The sequence below is a fragment of the Acipenser ruthenus genome, chromosome 35 (genome assembly GCF_902713425.1).
Source record: "Acipenser ruthenus chromosome 35, fAciRut3.2 maternal haplotype, whole genome shotgun sequence".
Classification (NCBI taxonomy): domain Eukaryota; kingdom Metazoa; phylum Chordata; class Actinopteri; order Acipenseriformes; family Acipenseridae; genus Acipenser; species Acipenser ruthenus.
In genome coordinates this window covers 1,780,001-1,793,934 of record NC_081223.1, presented here as the reverse complement: position 1 = coordinate 1,793,934, position 13,934 = coordinate 1,780,001, and the positions used below count along the sequence as shown (strand labels likewise).

General features: G+C 38.2%; 4 non-coding genes across 4 annotated transcripts; all 4 read right to left on the bottom strand.

Annotated features, from left to right (window-relative positions):
* Positions 1 to 1,753: 1,753 nt before the first annotated feature.
* Positions 1,754 to 1,826, bottom strand: trnaf-gaa (transfer RNA phenylalanine (anticodon GAA)). Its single transcript has one exon. It is a non-coding gene; the product is annotated as a tRNA-Phe (tRNA).
* Positions 1,827 to 5,088: 3,262 nt separating this feature from the next.
* Positions 5,089 to 5,160, bottom strand: trnaw-cca (transfer RNA tryptophan (anticodon CCA)). Its single transcript has one exon. It is a non-coding gene; the product is annotated as a tRNA-Trp (tRNA).
* A 474-nt stretch (positions 5,161 to 5,634) lies between these two features.
* Positions 5,635 to 5,706, bottom strand: trnae-uuc (transfer RNA glutamic acid (anticodon UUC)). The gene has a single exon. It is a non-coding gene; the product is annotated as a tRNA-Glu (tRNA).
* A 6,668-nt stretch (positions 5,707 to 12,374) lies between these two features.
* On the bottom strand, positions 12,375 to 12,447 carry trnak-cuu (transfer RNA lysine (anticodon CUU)). The gene has a single exon. It is a non-coding gene; the product is annotated as a tRNA-Lys (tRNA).
* Positions 12,448 to 13,934: the final 1,487 nt, after the last annotated feature.

The following is a 13,934-nucleotide window of genomic DNA, read 5'->3' as shown; positions in this document are numbered from 1 at the left end:
ATTACATCATTCATGGAGCAAAAGTTGGTATGTGCGTAATAAACCCAATCAGGCCTTGATACAAGACAACCCTAGTGTGTACTTAAATAAATAATGCGGTTTTCTACAATAACAAACACAGCTTGTCAGAATGCCGAGTGGTCTAAGGCGCCAGACTCAAGGACTCTGTCTTTCCAAAGAATTGTGTGTTCCGGTCTCTGAATGGAGGCGAGGGTTAAAGTCCCACTTCTGACAGTTCAATTTTACTTATTTTTAAAAAGAATAAATTTCTTTATTTTACTATAAAAGATTGTTTTAAGAAAATCAACAGCTGATACCAAACTCTTGTCAGCACTCAATACCATTTTAATTTCCATTTTAAATCAGACTAAAATAGTGTTCCTAACACAGATTTCATTTTTGTTGTAAACAGACTACTTGTTAACGTCACTGAAAAATATTTTGTGTCCAAACATGTTATTTAACTTGATTGTTTTAATATTCCAAATAACATATTACTTTGAAAAACATCTCCGTCGGCCACTGGATCGTGGTCTCAGACTGGGATGCGGACCATTGAGAACAGCAGTATAAACGATCTATTACTGACTTGACAAAGCTAGTGTTTCGAGATAGCATTCTTTTTGTCGATCACCTTTTTGTCAGTCCAGTAAACCTGTGTATTATGAGAAACGTTCAACAGCTCGGAAACACCATAATAGAATCCTGACAAGCTGCGCTTGTTACAGTAGAAAACTGCATTATTTATTTCAGCACAGTCTAGTGTTGTCTATTGTATCAAGGCCCAATTGGGTTTATTACGCACATACCAACTGTTGCTCCTTGAAAGATGTAATGACAATTGTAAAAAAAGAGACGGATTGAGCCAACCCAAAAAAGTAAGATTATTTATTTCAATATCGTTATAGGTATAAACGATACACTCATTTTACAATAGCAATTGCTATATGACAGTGACCAATAACTAATTTTGTTGCAATACTGTATACAATGTGAACAGAATCAGACTTTGCTCCGTTGTCTCGAAGAAACATCTTCAATTTGTATTTAAAAAGGACGCCCAACGTGGGGCTCAAACCCACGACCCTGAGATTAAGAGTCTCATGCTCTACTGACTGAGCTAGCCGGGCTGACTGGTGCTCGTTTCTTTCTCTGTAACCAACTGAGCTATTAATTTGTCATCTTATTTGAGAAAATAGTAAATGACAGAACCAAAGATTCCAAATATAATCCACTGAACTGTAGCTTTCTTATCATAATGAAAACAGATTACACATGACCACAGTTCTGTATCAAAATTAAGTCGTAAGTATATGGTTTCCATTGTAGCTATTTACACACACTGCTCTGTTGTCTCCCAGGGTGTTATCTAACAAAACGACATATGCTGTGCTGCCATAATTGATTACATAGACTTTCCTGCCCCGTCTTGCTTTCATCTTAGATGTGATCTCAGGTTCTGCTGAGTTCTGCTCCCTCGATCACATTCTGCAGCATCTCGCCTTGCTCATCACTCCCGTATGCTTTGGCTGCTTAACAGGTTGGTCTCTGTGGCGCAATCGGTTAGCGCGTTCGGTTGTTCACCGAAAGGTTGGTGGTTCAAGCCCACCCAGGGACGATGCTTTTTGCATTTCTTAATCACATTAGAAAATGGCACTCTGATACGCTGTTATTTCATCCAATTACGCTGAAGAAAAAATGTGCTCTGTTTTTTTAGTTCAAAATAATACAAAACCAATATCGTCTTGTTGTTTGCCGAAACCCGGGATCGAACCAGGGACCTTTAGATCTTCAGTCTAACGCTCTCCCAACTGAGCTATTTCGGCTTGACAAGACTGATGTTTCGAGATAGCATTCTTTTTGGCAATCCAGTAAACCTGTAATGAGAAACGTTCAACAGCTCGGCAACACCATAATAGAATCCGATGCCTTTACAAATGTGTTTCGAAACTGTTAAGTTTTCTCCCAAATGCGGTTCTCAACAAATGTTTTTATTTTTTTATTTTTTGTTTTTTTTTGTTTTGTTTATCACAAGCACTGAGCACACGGACCTCAGGTCCCGCCCCAAACAATTGCAGGTACCTGTACACAACTGGAATTAGAAGGGCTTTGAGGTATAAAAAGGGTGAGGAACTAAGAGACTGGGAGCATGGAACTAGGAGATACCGGAATAGGAAAGAGAGAGAAGCTGAGGGAAGTAAACGAAAATAAAGAGGACGAGATTAGACAGTGAGCGGCTGGGGGTTTTTTTGTGCACGGACAGTGTCAGTTTCGTTTTGTTATTTTTTTTCGTGGACTCACTCTGGGAGGACTGCGGAACTTGGTGATTGAAGACATTTGAAAAGAGGTACTGACAAGAACCTTTGCGTTCGTGGTTTATGTCAGGATATCAGGATCTCTCCTGAGGCCTTCAGCTGAAGCGCAGCACCCTATGGAGAGGGCTGCCCAAACAGGCATCTGGACAGGAGCCCTAAGAGGAGGTCTGGACCAGAGAGTGGATGACGTATGGTTAAGTGAACAAATACACATTAAAATGCATCTAATGCTCAAAAATAAAACAATAATTCAAATAAACAAACTGTGCAAAAAAAGGAAAACCAATCCAATTAAAATTCAAAAATCATAAGTGATAATACTGAATAAAATAATAATCAACACATTCGACACCCGTGACATTACCACCACTGCGATCTTGAAAATGTTTGTATGCCACAGAATTTAAGATCTGAAACGGAATGTTTGGCATCTACAAAATGTCTAGCTAGTGGTGGATGAATATGTTTTCTCCTAATTGAACTTTTATGCTCGCTCATTAATGCGCAATTGTAACTGTCTAGTAGTTTTGCCATCATATTGCAAATGGCTAGGACAAGAAATCACATAAATGACATGAGTTGAAGCACAATCACTTGTAAGATACTGTACTCTTTTTTTTTCGTTGTATGGCTTGTGCATTTTCTTAGTTTTAAATGTATTATCACAGGAGGTACACTTACGATTTGGAAAAAATCCAGTAGATTTGTCCAGTACACCTAGATCTCTCGAACATCTAAACGAGTCAGCCCTTAATAAAGACCGTCCGTGTTCATTTCGGCGTTTATGACATTGTCTATACACAACAGCTCTTATGTAATCCTATTGGTATCGAATCGATCGCAATTAATGTGTTCCATGTTTCCAGTCAGTTTGATAGTTTTAATACTGTATTACATTCTGAATATGAATAGAGCTGAATTATTAATTGTAGATAATACTTAGAATACCAGATACAAATTTAGCATTAAAAGGCAATACATGTGGTTTATTTAACAGTCATTCATTATTTTGTGTATCAGCCGCCACACAAAGCTGAGCGCAGTGCGGTATACTGTAATGATGTTCCAGTCAGTCTGCCCGGACTGCACTTGAACCATCTTAAAAACACGAAGCCCCTAATAAGCTAATTTGTAAAAGTTAGTAAAGAATTGCGCTAATATAACGAAGCTAAATTTGAACTCCTAGCTGGAGCAACGAGAGAGGGCGAGAGGGCGGGGCAGAGAAGGAGGGGGAGACGCTGCTAGGCAACCGGCTCGTGAACATTCCACTCAGCTGAGCAGAGACCGTTAGGATTTAAAAATGCGAACGTTCCGAGCGGCGTTAGGCGCTTCGTTAAATTAACACACCATTGCTAGCATTTGAATATAACCATATTTTAAATACTCAAATAGGACTGTATTAAAAAATATATGTTTTTCATAGCAATATGTTATTGCTATGAAAAACATATATGTTATTGTTATAAACAATCAAATTAAATAACATGTTTGGACACCAAAATATTTTTCTTCCTCATAACGTGATAGAAAATGTAAACAGCAGTTGGAGAATGCCGAAGTCGATCATCCTAGCATGTTAAACGAGGGCATTTCTCCTGTAAGCTACGTCTAGGAATAGATCGTTTATACTGTTCTCAATGGTCCGCATCCCAGCCTGAGACCACGATCCAGTGGTAGACGGAGATGTTTTTCAAAGTAATATGTTATTTAGAATATTAAAACAATCAAGTTAAATAACATGTTTGGACACAAAATATCTTTCAGTGACGTTAACAAGTAGTCTGTTTACAACAAAAATGCAATCTGTGTTAGGAACACTATTCTAGTCGGATTTAAAATGGAAATTAAAATGGTATTGAGTGCTGACAAGAGTTAGGTATCAGCTGTTGATTAAAATCCTTGTTTATGTATAAAACATTTGCTTTAGAACAGTTTGTGATTTATATAAGTAAGTTAACGTAGGTCTAAAAGAGGAGCCTGCAGTATTTAGATGTCACAATTCGGCGAGTTGAAGCTCTCATGTTGCAAAAGCGCAGCAGCAGGAGCCAGAAGATTGCAGTCGTGAGGCACAGACTCGCATTGCCTGTTAAAGCTGCCTGGTCGCCATGGCAACTTACCACTCCCAGTAGTCACTCGATGAGGCGTTGCCGTGGTAACCATGGTCTGTGAGGCGCCGGTGTGAAAGAGTTGCAGTGCAGCGGTGACGTCGGAACAGTCTTTCTGATGAAAATGCAGAGCAAGCTGAGAATGACGCTGCGCTTTGAACGGCGCTGTAGCTGCGCTGGAGACTGGATGGAGCAGAAAAGACTAACGTTGGAGCTCCTGCAGAAAAATGATGAATGATGAAAAGAATCACTTGAGCAGGTAGGAAAATAGCTGATACTGTCTACCAGCGCTGAGCAGAGAAATGGCCTGCAGTGAAAAGAGCGAACAACAAAAAACAAACACAGACCAAAAACAAACACAGACGAAGGATGGAAGCAGTGCTGGGTGTATAAATAGAAAAGAAGGAGAGATTGACATGCAAGCTACCTAACGGGATTGCCCATACCACTCTGGTCACGCCCTTTTTACCGGACCAAACACAGCAGCGCAAGCTAATGGCAGAGAGACTGGAACTTGATTGAAACTGAACTGCCCCCCCAGGAAGTAATTTGTTTGTCGCTATATAATCAATATGTTGTGTGGGCTAAATTGTATAAATAAATGTCCGGATTTCAAATTCAAACACGCTAAAAAATGATATAGAGTGGAATAGATATAAAGCCGGTTTTGACCTCGACGTGATTTGAACACGCAACCTTCTGATCTGGAGTCAGACGCGCTACCGTTGCACCACGAAGTCCTGGTGTACTGTTTGCTTGTGATGCAATGTTAGAGTGCACAGCGTGACATGAACGCATGCGATAATGTGTTAATTTACCAACAGAAACATAAATAAAAGTGTATGTATTTATTTGTGAATAAACTATCTTGCTTATACGATGGGACCAGAGACCTTACATCGGCAATCTAATGATAGGCCAACCCCTGAGAGACTTTGTCTTGACCAGGGACTAATATAATCTAAAAACAAACTGCGATGGGAATGTGAATAGAGTCAAATACATTTGTACCATTCTGTAAATTATATATATATATATATATATATATATATATATATATATATATATATATATATATATATATATATATATACCTCAAGTAACTGTAGGTTTTTTTAAATACTTTTTTATTTTATAACTGTAGCTTTATTATCATAATGAAAACACATTACACATGACCACAGTTCTGTAACAAAATGACAAAAACAAAGACGTTCCCATACCGGGAGTCGAACCCGGGCCGCCTGGGTGAAAACCAGGAATCCTAACCGCTAGACCATATGGGAAGCTGAGAAACAAACTCATGGACATGCAACAGTAGCTAGTATACAGTACAATGATGGTAAAAAACCACTAATTCATTACAAACACGTTACAAATTAAAGCAAACTTCAAACCATTTATATTTATTCTCAATTAACACAAACTCTTCAACTCCTAAAAAAAAACTATAAAAAATCTCCCTTTGTGCTTCTCGGAAGGCATACGATGGAGGGCGCACTGCAGTTTTCAGTCGGGGGAATATTACAGATTAGCAGACTGTGCTTTAAAATATAAATGTAGGGCGGGCGTCTCTGTTACAAAGAATTTTCACACTTTATATGTATCTCCAGAATGCGTTGGGACTAAATACGCAGATACATTAAAACTATTTGGAGAATGCGGGCATCGATCCCGCTACTTCTCGCATGCTAAGCGAGCGCTCTACCATTTGAGCTAATTCCCCTTGATTTGAGCATGCGATTCTCATAGGCTACATCGCAATTCAGATTGTCCTATAGATTTTTTATTGGCAATGTAGTGTGTAGACACATGTTTTTAGTGTATTTGGTAGTCGATTGGAGTTTAAGAAGTGCACAGAATAGGTTATATTGCGATGCTGGTCTCTCTCTCTCTCTCCTCCCCTGCACGGACATTGTGTGTGTGTGTGTGCGGTGGGTATTTGTACTTTTGAACCGTCGCATTGTTTTTATTATGACAGTTTTAACGTGTCTTTGAATGTGTATCTCCACTGTATTGCTGGGTAGCAGCGTTGTTGCATTTGCATTTTAATACATGGTCTAATTCATGTGAACCTTGTTTAACCACCCGATCGGACTGTAATCAATGCATTGAATCGGCGTTATCAAGACACATCAGACCCACTGGAATATCTGTGTGGTCCCCCGTGAGTAACACATGGGGTCCGTTAGGTGATCACCAACGCATTGAAAGGTGATGAGAGCAACACAGTCTCACGAGAGAAACGTTAACAGATTGACGTTTCTGCATTTCTCCTTTCTGGTGGGAAAAACGTTACGTGGGTAACGTTTTCACATTCAACCACAGTGCCTCGCAGCAGCTTTTGTCAAAATTCTTTTTTTATATTTATTTTCTCTGAACATTAGTTTATGGATAATCGTGTTTGCTTTTAAACCAATTAAATTGTTACAAAACAATGGCTATTTAGTCCATTCGTTTTAATTCCGTACATGGTCTTGTTGTAGTGCTGAAATATACACTGCCTTTTTTTCTTTATACTGTATATTTACGGGAAACCTCGCTTAATATAATTTTAGGAAATGACATGTCAGCACTGTGCTTGCATCCAGAGCGCGTCTGCCGATGAAAATAAAAATACGGCTAAAAACAAAACAGTATTCGGTTCAACAGAGACAGTCAGTAGCGTAAAAACAAACATGCAAACAAGCTGAATTTTCAATGTGCCGCCCCAGCTTGCTCTGCAACTTCAATAGACAGGGACGGGACGTTGAAGAGAATTGTGGGATATGTCGTTTTAAAACCTTGAAATATACCTTTGCTTGTATGACTCGCTCCACATATCCCACAATTCTTTTCAACGTTCCGTTGAAAAAGCCAGATTTGAAAGTAGAATCGTGTTGCTTATTTGACATAAATAAGTGAAGAGGCATGTTTTTATTATTATTATTATTGCCACTACGTACCCGAGCGACGGTTCAGGCCTGCAACGTGTTATTTCTTTTATATTGGTGCACGTGTTCAGTACACGTGAGTACACGTGCGTACGTGTGGTGTATGGTTTTTTTAGATTTCAACACCAAACAAAAAATAGGTTATTAACAGTTTTTACTTAACTTACACATATCTAAAATTAAAATATATAAAAAAATGATTTAAAACGTGTAGAAATGATTTTTTAAGCATCAAATCCTGCTACCCTTTTCTTCTCGGCGGCCATCTTAGATTTAAGTGTTGCACTCTACTGACTTTTTAGCTTTCCGAATTAAAAAAAATAAAAATAAATAACTTTTTAAAGAAAGTTTACTCCAAGCTTGGTTGTGTTTTTAAATTGAAAGTTGAAACGCATCTCTCCCATCTGTCGGGACTGCCCAGAAGGCGTGGCACTACAGACACGTGTCTGTGCAGTAAATCTGTACTGCAAAAAATGGATAGGTCATTTTTAAATGCAAGGGTTTTGTTTATAATGTATAGAAACATAACATATCATAGCATATTTAAGAGTTTTTATTTGTCTGTTAAGAAATTATAACTATTCCAGTTTTGCAATATGTGTTATAGTATTTGTTTAGGGGTCAAAAGTCACCATAACAATGTTTTACATGTTAAGAATTTGTAGAGTGCATTTGCCACTGAAAAGGCAGGTAATGTGAATATTTGTATATAAATAAAATGTTTAGCTTTTTAAATTTATTAATATATTAAGCTAATTTAAACTTGTGTAAATTGTTACACAATTACAACTTTGTAATTTATATGACGTTGATATAGTTAAAGCATAATATATAATTTGGTATCATGCTATTTGTTAAAATGGTTAAAATAAATAAAATAAGTATTTAATTAATTCAATTGACCATTTGCTGAAGTTTTGTTACATATTAAAACTACAGAGCCTAAAAATATTCAACATGCACAGGAGATATGAGCTCAGACGACAGTCTAATGACAGACACGCACACAAGCATATGTCAGATCTATGTCATATCCCCATTATCTATAGTTTTTAACTGTTTACCTATTATACTAACTACTGTACTAGCGTATTTTAAATGACCTAGTTCATGTTCAGCATTGCTGGAGCCGCAGCAGTGTTCCCCCCCCCCCCCCCCCCCCCCCCCCCCCCCCCCGTGGTACAACGAAAGGCTGTTTGTCTAAGCTTAATTTCACGCATTTTATTTTATTTTGAATTAATTTCCTTACGTTCTAGACCATTTTTTTGTTTAAAATGTAAGTTCTTGATTTTTTAAATTAAGGATGTAGTGATTAAAATATCACAAAACCCACATTTCAAGTGTCGATCATTTTGTCTAGAAACGGCAAATACATATATTTCGTGAATCTCTCTCTGCGGCGCGTCACCGCAGCAGCATCACAGCCAACTGTTCAAAATTACAAGCGCGTCACCAATGCGCACAATGTTAACGCCCTAATATCTAAAATGTCGACCATGATTGGCCCCTGATTTAAATGACGTTTTATTATAGACACATTCAAAAACCAATAGTTTAAGTCTTAGCTCGGCCCTGATTGGTTTAGGTTTTGAAATCATCGCGTAAAGGAAATAAAACGAAAAAAAACGCCCTTCTGTATGACGTACGTTTTAGGGCCTACACTGACAGAAAGCTTAGACTGTCTACTTTTAATTTATTACACAAACATGAATCAAAATCGACAAGAACTCATCAACCGTGAGTTTGAAAAAGTGTGGAAGAATATACTATACTGAAATGTGTGCTTTAGATTTTAATTGAATAGTTTTATTCATTTTCTACCACTTTGAATATGCTTGAGACAGTTGTTTTTTTTTTTTTTTTTTCAGAAATGGCAGTTTATAAAGGCAAATAAAACAAAAAACTTCAAAGTATGAGTATGATGAATGTTATTTATGTTTACCGGAGTATTTATACTTCTACAAAATACAGAAAGATGGTGCTTCACTGTTTTGTATTTAATTATACAACGAGTTGGAAACTGCCAAGTTCATGAGTATCACAGAGTGCTCTGAGCAGAGTTCGCCATAGAGGAAGAATCGCCAGGTGCCTACTTAGAGTTTAATTATTTTGCATAGCAACGCATATTTAAGAGTAAATATATTAGTTGTAATATATTGATTGTATCTTATTTTGCTTATATTCATTTGAATACCTAGCCTTTGTTTGTTGTGTGTTTATGTTCTTATTGAAAATACCTTGTTATTGCCCATTTATTTGAGTGAATTGTTTACTTGTTTCTATGGGTGTGTGTTGTGTGAGTGGATACTGGGATTAGTATTTAATAATAATTCCTATTAGGGGGTGCACATGTATTTAGATTTCCCTTACATAGGTGGAGGCACAGCATTAAAGAAACAGTACACATATATTTCTAAAAGACAAATTATAATTTAAATAAGAATTGGGAACCCAGGCCTCGCCACTTAGTGAGCGTTTGTTGAGGCAGTTCAAGCGCTGCACTTTCAGGCAGCCGGTTCCAGTGTTTACCTATTTCCTGGTTGTTTGCCTTTTGGTCTTACTCTGGAAGGAATACAAAAAAAAATAAACAAACCCATTTGTTGAGAACCGCATTTGGGAGAAAACAACAGTTTCCAAACGCATTTGTAAAAGCATCGGATTCTATTATGGTTTTTCCGAGCTGTTTGAACTTTTTTCATAATAAACAGGTTTACTGGATTGACAAAAAGAATGCTAATCTTAATCTTAATAGTGCAAGACGTCCACTTAAGTGGACATATGGTTTAACATAAACTGTGAAAAAAATAAAGGGACTATTAGAACAAAACATATACCATGTTATTCCCTAAACATGACTTTCTTTGAATATATTTTTACCTGCTCTGCTCTTTTTGTGTAAAAGGATTTTACAGAAATCCTTGAGGTGCTCAGTGCTGCTGGACTTTTCCCTGCCATTGTTCTGTCACCTTTATGTTTTTTGTAGTACCTATCAAATGCCACTAGATGGCAGGCGTTTTAATTTCGGTAGACGTCCACTGAAGAGGATACCATGCATCAGTAATGTCAAGACAGTTTCTATAGGAGATAATCACTTAAAAATAGCTGTCCACTGTAGTGACCTCTATGCGTGAAAGAGCTAGTCTGTGCTGAAATAAATAATGCGGTTTTCTACTGTAACAAACGCAGCTTGTCAGGATTCTATTATAGTGTTTCCGAGCTGTTGAACGTTTCTCATCACAGGTTTACTGGATTGACAAAAAGGTGATTGCCAAAAAGAATGCTATCTCGAAACACTAGTCTTGTCAAGCCGAAATAGCTCAGTTTGGAGAGCGTTCGACTGAACATCTAAAGGTCCCTGGTTCGATCCCGGGTTTCGGCAAACAGCAAGACTCTTTTTGTTTTGTGTTATTTTGAACTAAAAAAACAGAACACATTTTTTTCTTCAGTCTAATTGGAGGAAATAACAACGTATCAGAGTGCCATTTTCTAATGTGATTAAGAAATGCAAAAAGCATCGTCCCTGGGTGGACTTGAACCAGCAACTTTTCGGTTAACAGCCGAACGCGCTAACCGATTGCTTCACAGAAACCGACATCCATGGTACGAGCAATTCAGCTTGTCCTATAGTTTTTTTATTGGCAATGCAGTCTGCCATTTGCAAATTCAAAAAATAAATTAACTAAATAGAAAATATTTCGACTAGAGGTATGTTTTCAATTTCTTCAAAAAGTAGTCTCAGCTCGTTGATTCAGTCGCTTTAAAATCCACCTCTGTGTCCCGATGCAGCAGCGCTGTGGCTCGAGCTTGTATGACGAGGGGGTTGTTGAAGGAAGGGGACACATTTTGAGTGCGTATCTCATACTGGTAGAAACGCAGAAAAAAAGAAACCATCAAGCCTACAATTGTTCAGTTGTTCAAATCAATAAGCAAATTTCAAATGGATCACTGCTAATGTTAAAACAATTTAAAAACATTTTAAATAGGCATTGACTAATATAACAATATAGTAATGTGATTTGCACTACGCAGGACTAGATGAGCTTAAATAAAGACATTACATCTGAAAATAACTTGTGCTTACCCCCACTTACAAGGAAAGTGTCAAACTTTGTATTCGTCCTCATAACGTGTTAGAAAATGTAAACAGCAGTTGATGAATGCCGATGTCGATCATCCTAGCATGTAAAACGAGGGCATTTCTCCTGTAAGCTACTTCCAGTAATAGATCGTTTATACTGTTCTCAATGGTCCGCATCCCAGCCTGAGACCACGATCCAGTGGCCGACGGAGATGTTTTTCAAAGTAATATGTTATTTGGAATATTAAAACAATGAAGTTAAATAACACATGTTTGGACACAAAATATTTTTCAGTGACTTCAACAAGTAGTTTGTTTACAACAAAAATGCAATCTGTGTTAGGAACACTATTTTAGTCTGATTTAAAATGGAAATTAAAATGGTTTTGAGTGCTGACAAGAGTTTGGTATCAGCTGTTGATTTCCTTAAAACAATCTTTCATAGAAAAATGAACAAATGTATTCCTTTTAATAATAAGTCAAATTGAACTGTCAGAAGTGGGATATGAACCGACTCCTCCATTCGGAGACCAAAATACACAATTCTTTGGAAAGACAGAGTTCTTGAGTCTGGTGCCTTAGACCACTCGGCCATCCTGACAAGCTGCGTTTGTTATTGTAGAAAACCGCATTATTTATTTCAGCACAGCCTAGGGTTGTCATATGGGCCCAATTGGGTTTATTACGCACATACCAACTGTTGCTCCATGAAAGATGTAATGACAACTGTAAAAAAAGAAACGGATTGAAGCCAACCCAAAAAAGTAAGATTATTTATTTCAATATCGTTATAGCTATAAACGATGCATGCATTTTACAATAGGAATTGCTATTTGACAATGACCAATAAGTAATTGTGTTGCAATACTGTATATAATGTGAACAGAATCAGACTTTGATCTGTTGCCTTGAAGAAACATCTTCAATTTGTATTTAAAAAGGACGCCCAACGTGGGGCTCGAACCCACGACCCTGAGATTAAGAGTCTCATGCTCTACCAACTGAGCTAGCCGGGCTGACTGGTGGATGTTTCTTTCACTCTAACCAACTGAGCTATTAATTTGTCATCATCTTTGAGAAAATACTGAACGACGGAATGCGTTGCTCGGAGGCTGCTGCAAAACCTATTGATTTGATCAGGAGCAGTCTAAGAGTGTATTGTCTATTGCAGTGTAGGAGGACGCTTGACTGAAATGTTGATAATCGTAGGACATCGTATCCTTACGTGCCTGGAAGCTCAAATTGAATGAAATGGACATTGAAAGTTATATTAAGTGCCTTGATGAAGTTGGGGGCAAATGAGGAAGTGCAAATCCGGGAACAAGAAGGTTGCAGGAATGGCCTGATGCAGGGAAGCTGGAAAATTAATGTGACAGTGGATTCTTAACATCTCAGAAAGCTGATAAGCATAGCTTCATGACCAGATCCTAAACGGGAGGGGTTTGGATTTGAAAAATTCAAGTTAATATATGAAGCAAAAGAGGTTGAGGCAGAAGAGGACTGATAATCCCTCGGAATGACAACGAACTGCAGGAATTGATAGAAAGTTTGGAGTGTGAGAGATTCGCAGCGATAGCAAATCAGTTTAAATTATGTAGAGCTTGTGGTGTTATGCTGCCATCTAGAGGTTGTGATTGGAATTGAAACTTATCTTCAGTGAAGTAGCATATATTTGGTTAATGCGATTAAAATCCTTGTCTATGTATAGAACATTTGCTCTAGAACAGTTAGTGATGATATAAGTAAGTTAACGTAGGTCTAGAAGAGGAGCCTGCAGTATTTAGATGTCACAATTCGGCGAGTTGAAGCTCTCATGTTGCAAAAGCGCAGCAGCAGGAGCCAGAAGATTGCAGTAGTGAGGCACAGGCTCGCATTGCCTGTTAAAGCTGCCTGGTCGCCATGGCAACTTACCACTCCCAGGAGTCACTCGCTGAGGCGTTGCCGTGGTAACCATGGTCTGTGAGGCGCCGGTGTGAAAGAGTTGCAGTGCAGCGGTGACGTCAGAACAGTCTTTCTGATGAAAACGCAGAGCAAGCTGAGAATGACGCTGCGCTTTGAACGGCGCTGTAGCTGCGCTGGAGACTGGATGGAGCAGAAAAGACTAACGATGGAGCTCCTGCAGAAAAATACAAAAGCTGAATGATGAAAAGATTCACCTGAGCAGGTAGCTGATAGATGGCCTGCAGTGAAAGGAGCGAACAACAAAAAACAAACACAGACGAAGGGCGGAAGCAGTGCTGGGTGTATAAATAGAAAAGAAGGAGAGATTGACATGCAAGCTACCTAACGGGATTGCCCATACCGCTCTGGTCACGCCCTTTTTACCTGACCAAACACAGCAGCGCAAGATAATGGCAGAGAGACTGGAACTTGATTGAAACTGAACTGCCCCCCCCCCAGGAAGTAATTTGTTTGTCGCTATATAATCAACATGTTGTGTGGGCTAAATTGTATAAATAAATGTCCGGATTTCAAATTCAAACACGCTAAAAAATGATGTAGA